Raw genomic sequence first — 8,972 nt, 5'->3', positions numbered from 1 at the left:
TGAGATGCTGAGGAAAATTTTCAGGCTTGGCTCTGTGGGAAACGCTGTAATTTAGGACTGACCTGGGGGGGTGCAGATGAGCAAATAGAAGTCAGTGTGCGTGTGGAAGTCCTAGTGTGGGAAGTGAGAAAAGAACCTGGACTTGAAATCACTTAAGTGGCCCTGAATTGAGGGTGGGCACCAGAGAACAGTCTGGGTGCATCCAGCTCTGGACAATCTGATAGCAGGGGAGCCTGCTGACCTCAGGCCTGGGCAAGGGACACCCTGGCTCAACCTGAGATCAGCAGAACCCAGGCAGCCCCACAGCACCGTGCTTGGTGGGTTCACACTTGGTGGACCAGGAAGCAGGCCTCCATAAGTGGCCCAGCACTGCCCCCTGGTGGTACACCCTATCAAACGCACACTGACTTAAAAGGATCCCTTCAGGAGCCTCCTTTATTTACAACTTGGTGGATGCTCTCAGCATTTGAGCTTTGGGACTAATTATGCTAACCTACATGGGCCCAATCCTGCTGTGATGTGAGAATAATAATCAGGAAAAAAATGTACTTCGTGCCTCTATCTGTTTCCACCAACTGTGTAATCCAGTTAGCCCTAAGAAATTCCCACTTAGTAGACGTTTGAGCGTGCAGGCTGTCGTATCCTGCTCTTTGCGACCCCTTGGAGTAGCCCACCAGGCTCCTCTGTCCATGGGATTCTCCAGGCAAGAATACTGGAGTGGGTTGCCATCCACTTCTCCAGGGGATCTTCCCGATCCAGGGATTGAACTCGTGTCTCCTGCATCTCCTGTACTGTAGGCAATTCTTCACCGCTGAGCCACCTGGGAAGAGTAAATGTTTAGTATGTGTTCACAAGCATTGTGCTAGACCTTTTACAGGCATCAAACTAACTTGTAATTGCTAGGAGAGGTGCTCTAATTATTCACATATGACAGATGCGTGAGCTGGTACTAAAAGGGAGGTCTCACTCTTGCTGCAAAGGGTGACCTTCAGTTCTGAGTGCCACCAACCTGTTAGCAACAGAACCCCCCTGCCCCACCCTTAACAGTGGGAGTGAGAGTGGAGAATGGAATGGGTGAGGGCACTTCTGTTTTATGTTTAATTAACATATTTTTATGATGAATATGTGTTATTTTTCTATATATTTTAAAATTTGGCTAAATTCTGGGTGTCCCATGATGAAGGGATGTGGCCCGTCTAACATATCCAGATGAGGACAGCCAGGAAGGAGGGGCAGGAAAAGGAAGCACGCTCTTTCACCCTGAGAGGCAGGGATCCAGATGAGTTTGGTAGCTTAAGAGTTGGGAGGGTAGTTTATTCTGTGTGCATCTCCGGAGTGCAGACCTGGGGCTAGAGGAGCAGAGCTCTCAAGGCAGGGTTCAGCCGCATGTCCAAGCATGTTACTAGCCAGAAAGGGCTGCCACATGGTTGAAAATGGTGGCTTGTGGAGATGAGACATCTCTGGAAGACGCTGACTGGAGGCCACCGGGGAGTTTATACAGGAGACTTGTTGGTTGGGCAGGGGGAGACTCTTTAGAAGGTGGGCCCTCAGTTCCAAAGCCTCTGCTGTCTGTCCGCCCCCCGACCTGCCCTCTCCCCACTGGGCAGGAGTGTGCGTTCTCCCCTGTAGGTGGCAGCCTTGACTCAGTAGGGGCCCAGCCTGCTCCATGCAGGGGTTCTTACCTTTGGCCCTGTATCTTCCCAAGGAGAAGGGGATGCCAGAGGATGAGATGGTTGGATGGCATCACCAACTCAATGGACATGGGTTTGGGTGGACTCTGGGAGTTGGTGATGGACAGGGAGGCCTGGCGTGCTGCAGTCCATGGGGTTGCAAAGAGTCGAACATGACTGAGCGACTGAACTGAACTGAACTGAACTCACCTGAGAGTGTTTACGAACTCCTGATGCCTGGAGAGTGAGAGGTGGGAGAGGGGGAGGACTGCACCCCAGAGTGCGATGAAGTTGGTTTGGGTGTGGCCTGGGCAGTCGTAGAGCTCCCCGGTAATTCTAGAGGGAGTGACTGAGCTGTGACTCTGTCATTTCTGTGGGGTCCGTGGCCCACTTTTTTCACCTTCTATGCTCTCAGTCTTCTGCAGGGGGTGCCTGGACACACAGGAGGAAACTGGGAGCATCAGGAGAGGTGTCACAAAAAGCTGGAAAGAATACAAGCTCATTAGAAGGGAGAAAAGACTCCCCTGAAACATGGGTAGAGAGGAGACAGGAGCCCACACAGCACCCAGGAGGGAGCAGCAGGCATTGCATTCCCTCAGGAAATAAGTTCAGTCAGGCCATGCAGAGGGCAAGCAGTCCTCTAGAATCCTCCGGAGGACAGGACTGGGGAGGTTAGACTGGTCTTCTGTAGCAGGGGCTTTGGCTTCTGGCCAAGTGGTGGCATTCCTGAGATTCAGGCCTCTTTGGGGACCTGGCAGAAGTGGATCCACAGGGAGGCTGAGGGTCTCCTGAGACAGAGATTAGCCTGAGGGGAATTGGGCTCCTGCTGTGACGGTGAGCTGACCCAAGCGCCTGCCCTCAGCTCTGCTCCAGCCCAGCGCTGGTATCCACAGAGAAGGGGGCCTCCATCCATCACCGCACACACAGCTCTTTCTATAGCGCCCAGGTCACTGGGGAAAACCACGCTGCTCTGGCCAGGGTGGGACGAGGGTGAGGCAAGTCCATGTCAAACTTAAGGAGGCAACAAAAGACTCAATCATTAGTAAGACTGGTGAGATTTGACCAATATTTTCAAAATCAGAGTTGATGCAAAGGAATGCGTGATGGACAAAATATCAAGATTTTGAATTAAGATGGGATGGGATTAGTGGGTTTTCCTTTTGCCCTAAGTCCATTGTGGCATGGCTCTGCTCTGGACTCTCCACCAAAGCACAGGCAAAGGGCAGAGGGGTATCTTCTCCCACTTTCCACCTGCACTTTGCCTGAGTCACCCATCAGCTCTGGCACCTAGAGAACTTCAGGTCTTTGGTCCTGCTGGGAACTGCGGTGGCGGGCAGAGCAGTGGTGCCACCTAGCGGGAGACTCAGGCAGAGCACCAGAGGGCTTGTTACGCATGTGGAAGACGTGGCTTGTGGACTTGTGGCAGTGGAAGTGGGCAGCCAGGGGCTTGGGAACAGATAGACTAGGGGTGTTGAGCAGTGTTGCTGAGATGCTGTTAGTTCTTAGGGTATGCTTCCCTGGTGGCTCAGCTGGTAAAGAATCCGCCTGCAATGCGGGAGACCTGGGTTTGATCCCTGGGTTGGGAAGATCCCTGGAGAAGGGAAAGGCTACCCACTCCAGTATTCAGGCCTGGAGAATTCCAGGGACTGTATAGTCCACGGGGTCACAAAGAGTCGGACACAATTGAGCGACTTTCACTTCACTTCGCCTCTAGGGCAGTGTATTCCCATCACATAGTACCAGGAATCTAGATCATTAGAATCAACAGCGGAGCCTGAGATATATATCCCCAAGCTCCAGCTCAGTTAGGAAGCTTGTGATTGCTTCAATGGCTCGTTTTCCAGGTAAGGACTCAAAACCTCGAGAATGAGCAGCCCATGATGGTGAAAGAAACTGGAAGCCACCATAAGACTGGAATTTGAATTTTCTTACTCCTAGTTCTCATCCAAGTTCTTCTATTGACTAAACTCTCTGTTCGAAATAAAAAGAGATTGAGGCAGGAACTGTGATTCAAAGATAAGGAAGACAGTAAGTCCCAGCTCCTGAGGAGAGTAGAAGGAATAAAAACGGGTCCCTGGAAATGTGTGGTAAGTCTTAGGTTGTGACTGCTGGTGGGTGCAGAGGACCAAGGGGGCCTGAGATATGTTTGGATTTCAACACTTGGAGGTGGCCTTGCGGGAGGTGGCCAGGCAGGAGGAGCGTGTCTGTGGGCATTTGGGGCACAGGTGAGCTGTTGTCTCAGGGGTACGTGCTCAGCTGGAGGCAGAGGGGACTGTTGATGGCGTCTGAGCAGAGCGGTGACAGATCAGAGTCGTGTTTTGAATAAGATGACTTGGGAGGATGAAGCCGTCTCCGGTAATTTGCGTGGACTTGGCTGTGATTTTGGTTGCCTTGAACCTGATCCTCTTTTAGCCAGATAGCCTGAGTGGACCTCAGAGCCCACCTCCTCACATTACCAGCTTTCAGAGCCCAGGGCGGGTTTCTGTACAACCATGAAAGGCAGGAGGAAACCTGTCAAAATTGCCTCATGCTTTCACTGTGATGATTAATATTCAAACTGTCTTTTTATCTCAGGAGCCCGGGATGATTTAAAGCATGGAATTGCTATTAATATTTCCTTACAGAGATGGCTTGAGCACACAAAAAAAGCCTGTGTTCATCGTCAAGCCCATATTTCAGACAGTAAAACAAAGGCATTAGCAGACTGCTCAGGATTCAAGGCAGCACAGGTTGAGCAGGTGTGAGCCGAGTGTCAGCGCCCAGCCACGCAGGCAGGGGCGATGCTCCTGCGACCAGAGTTGGGAATTTAAATCCCTGCCTGTGGAGCTGTCTGGGGCTCCTCGTGGCCGACAGGACTGATTCTAGGTGTGGGCGCAGCCCATTGGTGCTGCCGCTCAGACCCTCCCCAGGGGGACACAGAGGAAGGGGGAGAAGTGGCGGGAGACACTATTTTAAGGCTCCCTACGATCGCATCAGGACCAGCTGACCCTCCAGGGGGCTTGGCCCCTTTCCGGCTGGGTCCCCAGGACCATGGGCTGCTCGCTCTTGGCCATGGGAGGTTGATTGTGGCCACATCACACTGACTCAATGTGTGTCTATGGGCCACTCATGACACTACACCCAGGACCTTCTGTGGTCTGGATTCACTGTGGGACTGAAGGCAAGTCACTTAAACTGAGAAAAACTCATGTCCTTTAGTGTACTTCCAAAAGGGACCACCCCATCTTTGCTGGCTCATAGGCTGGTGCAGGAATGACCTGCGAGTGCCCTTGAGAAAGAGCCTAAATGGTGTCTGGCCACCGCAGGCACGCTCCCCTCATCACCGTGTTGGGCTCCCCAGTGTGAGCAGTGGGGTGGGTGGTGGGAAGGGGCCGACTTGTCTCTGCCTCCCGGACTTTACTCGGTGGGTGTCTCAAGCAAGCCTGGGAGTGGAAGGGAGACAGAAGGAGATGTTAGGTTTCTGGCCTAGGACCCTTATACGAAAGGCTGACTCCGGTCCCTGGGCCTGAGGCCAGGAAGCCCCCAAAATAAACGCCCCTGTAAATGCCTTGCTCCCAGTCTCTGCACCTGTTGCCCAGGGGACAGAGACCCCAGGCCCAAAATAGGCACAGCTGCCACGGCTGCTAATCCTGCCCCGAGCTGAGGCTGCGCCATATTTGGGAATGTTTGTCCCTCCACCGGCTGGCCCTCCCCACTCGGCCCCGGGAGCTCAGAGCAAGGGGTCTTTCTCTACATGGTCCTGATCTGGCTTTCTTGGAGACTTCTGTCTGCCCGTTTCCTGTTCCTGGGCATGGAGTAGGCAGTGGGTGAACATAGGTGGATGAGTCAGTGTGAGACCTCAGGTCTGAGGTGGCAGCAGCGTTGGAGGCTGGGGAGGTGCCGCCTCTGCCCCGGGCAGTCTTCACACCTCGCCCCCCCCCACACCCCCTTCCAGGGCCTCCTCGCTGATGCTTGACTCTCTGCCCAGGTTTCTGAGCCAGTGTGAACTGCAAACAGCCGTGCCCACACCCGCTGTTTTGGGAAGCCAAGAAAGTCATGTGCATGGTTAGGATTGTTGACAGATTTGTAAAGAACAGCTTCTGGGTTATTATTATGTCTTTACTAGTGATAGGAGAGGCAGAAAGTCAGAAGAACCAGTTCTCCCCAAGGGTACACTGAGTCCCCCCGTTTCCCCCTCTTACCAGGAGTTGAGTTCAGCCGCGCGTGGAGCGCCTGCTGCGTGCAGAGCACTGTGCTGACCGCTAAAGGGACTGCCTCTCTGTTGGTTTCTGACTGTGAAACATGTCACCCTGTCACCGTCCTCGGCTCCCTGCTACCTCTGTGGTTTGCTTTGTTTCCCATCGCCTTTGAGGACTCCTATTTCCTTGACTGTTCTTGAGGCTCCGACTCATTTACTCGGTATCTATGGGTCACTGGGTAACCCTCTCCTGATGACAATGGTCCATTTTCTTTACCTGAGCTGCCCCTTCTCTCTGCAGGCTGGGGTCAGGGGTCTTGATGAAGGCAGCCTGAGGGTGTCTAGCACCCGCTCCCCTGCTCCTCCTTGGGGCTCTGAGGACCACCTCTTGTTTGATAAAACATGGAGAAGGCCCCCAGATGCCCAGGCTTCTTGCTCCTCACTGCCATGGAAAGCATGACACATCTTAGCTAAAAATAATCGGTACCATCCTGGGTCCCGGCTGCTGCACCGTGGGCTTGAGGGCCTCCAGAACGTCTAGGCCTTGCTCAGGGTAACCGGACCGTGGCTGGGCCCCAGCAAGCAGCCTCAGGATGGCTCAGCCTCAGCTGTTTTTAGCAGTGGGATTATTGGGAGGGGTAGAAATAGACCTCCACCTTCTGGGAGGCTTCCTCAGCCCACATTCCCAGGCACACTTTGCTTTATTAAAGCTTTCAGCTGTCGCGGGGACCAGGCGTGGAGAAAGGGTGGCGGGGGGAGGTGGCCTTCTCCAGCAGGAGGAGGAGGAGGCTGCAGAGTGCTGCCAATTGTCCCCCTTCCCCTCCCACCCCTGCCATGAGGACATGTGGCTCTTATTAGAAGCCGAGTCCCTTACACGTTGTGAGGAAGGGGGCCCCCTGACCATCATAAATCAGGATCTCCTCACTTCCAAATAAAGCAGTCTGCCATCCTAGCCCACAGTCCCTTTAGAGCTGACAGATGTATTTTTTAAATCCTGTGTTGATCATGTATTTCTTGTGTAATTAAAAAATTATAAAAGGTAATAAAAAATAGAAATCTACTGCCAAGAGATTTGGCTCAGTAAAGACTTCAGAAAGTTTTCTGGATAGTGTAAGAATTACAGGGGGAGAATTAATAAATTCTATGTTCAAGTACCAGGAAAAAAATAATAAAAGGTGAGGCTATCTATAAAAAGGAAAAGTAACTTGAAATGGCTCTTAATCTGAAGGTGGTGGGATTCCACCCAGAGAACTTAGCCTGAAGGGGGGACCCTCACCCTTTTTTGCCACTCTGTTTTGGGGCTCACATGCAAAAGGACCAGGCGATATTGCAGATGAGCTAAAGGTCACCGAGTTCCTAGTGACTTGGCCTGTCTGAGGGGAGACTCTGTTAAGACAGAGTGGGCCGGGCTGATGGGACAAGAAGGGTCAGAGTGGAGGCCTGGAGGAACTTAACAGAAATGGTAACAGTCAAAAGGAAAAAAACATGTGTGCCGTGCGTTTATCTGTCCAGCTCTGACGGACTCTCACCCCCAAGCCCGCCGCCTCGAGGTCCTTGTCACGTCTGTTTCCCAGCTGCTCAGGGAGAGGTGTTTTGTAGTGCAGGGGAGTTTGGGCACTAGGGAGAATCCCAGTTCTAGAGGCCAGTGTGACCTTGAGCTCATTACCCTGTGGTTCCGTTTCTTCCTCTGTGAAGCAGAGCCGACAGCCTCGATTTGTCCTCACTGGGTCAACCCGGGACGGAGTTCAGGGGACAGGCTCGAGTCCACCGGCCCCCTCTCTGCTCCCAGACTTGACTCCCCCTGCTCCCACTTGGGGCACGGCTGGGGCTTATTTGGAATGAGGTTCATGCTTTCCTTTCTCTCAGCAGTAATAGGGCTTATATTTTCTATAGTCATGGGCATCCTTTGCTTTGTGGAATAAATGAACACTGGCACAGTTGATCACAATATTAACAGAAAATGAATGTTACCATTTTGTTGTTGTTCGTTGCTCAGTCGTGTCCGACTCTTTGTGACCCCATGGGCTGCAGCACACCAGGCTTCCCCATCCTTCATCATCTCCCAGAGTTTGCTCAAACTCATGTCCATTGAGTCAGTGATGCCATCCAACCATTTCTTCTTCTGTCATCCCCTTCTCCTCCTGCCTTCAATCTTTACCAACATCAGGGTCTTTTCTAATGAGTTGGCTCTTTGCATCAAGTGGCCAATGTATTGGAGCTTCAGCTTCAGCATCAGTCCTTCCAATGAATATTCAAGACTGATTTCCTTTACGATTGACTGGTTGTATCTCCTTGCAGTCCAAGGGACTCTGAAGAGTCTTCTCCAACACCATGGTTAAAAAGCATCAATTCTTCGGGGCTCAGCTTTCTTTCCAATTGATTTTTAAATTTAATTTTATTTATTTTTAAAAATAAATTTATTTATTTTAATTGGAGGTTAATTACTTTACAATATTGTATTGGTTTTGTCATAGATCAACATGAATCTGCCACAGGTATACACGGGCTCAGCTTTCTTTATGGTCCAACTCTCACATCCATACATGACTACTGGAAAAACCACAGCTTTGACTATACGGGCCTTTGTTGGCAAAGTAATGTCCCTCACCAAATCAGAGCCTAACTGGAAAGTTACGGATTCCTTCCAGAACCCACCTGCTCACCTTCTTCGTGTGAAATGTTGCACTTTGTCAGTGTGTGGGCATGGCAGGTCCTACAGCCTCAGGGGTTTTCAGCTTTATGGCCCTGGTCTACATAAAATGTATCAGGTATCTCTCTCATCAATTCTTTGCTTAAAATTCTATAAAATGAGTTCACTTCAGAGGTGGTCTTGCTTGCCTGCCTGCCTCTTTTTTCTTTCTTCCTTTCTTACCTGTATTTTATTATGTATTTTTAAAAGATAAGGACTATTTTAGAAAACATTATCATAGTATCACCTTGAAAATGAACAATAATCCCATATCATCATCAAATATCTAGTCAGTATTCACATTTTACCCGATGGGATATACATGTGTATCCTAACAAGGTCCAAGCCAAGCAGTTGGTGGATAGGGCTGAGTCTCTTTTAATCTAGAATTCCTCCTTCCATTTCTTTCACGGATTTTTTCCCTTGTGATTCACTT

The 8,972-nt window shown here is 51.0% G+C and overlaps 1 long non-coding RNA gene across 1 annotated transcript; it reads right to left on the bottom strand.

The window, feature by feature from the left end:
* Window positions 1-491: 491 nt before the first annotated feature.
* On the bottom strand, window positions 492-6,213 carry LOC129649280 (uncharacterized). The gene is made up of 3 exons (XR_008713066.1): window positions 5,852-6,213; window positions 1,881-2,152; window positions 492-820 (listed from the first exon to the last, which is right to left on the bottom strand). It is a non-coding gene; the product is annotated as an uncharacterized LOC129649280 (long non-coding RNA).
* Between the last annotated feature and the right edge of the window lie 2,759 nt (window positions 6,214-8,972).

The sequence above is a fragment of the Bubalus kerabau genome, chromosome 4, assembly GCF_029407905.1.
Source record: "Bubalus kerabau isolate K-KA32 ecotype Philippines breed swamp buffalo chromosome 4, PCC_UOA_SB_1v2, whole genome shotgun sequence".
NCBI classification, from domain to species: Eukaryota; Metazoa; Chordata; class Mammalia; order Artiodactyla; family Bovidae; genus Bubalus; species Bubalus kerabau.
The sequence above is the reverse complement of the archived record's forward strand: the minus strand, read 5'-3'. Positions and strand labels throughout refer to the sequence as shown.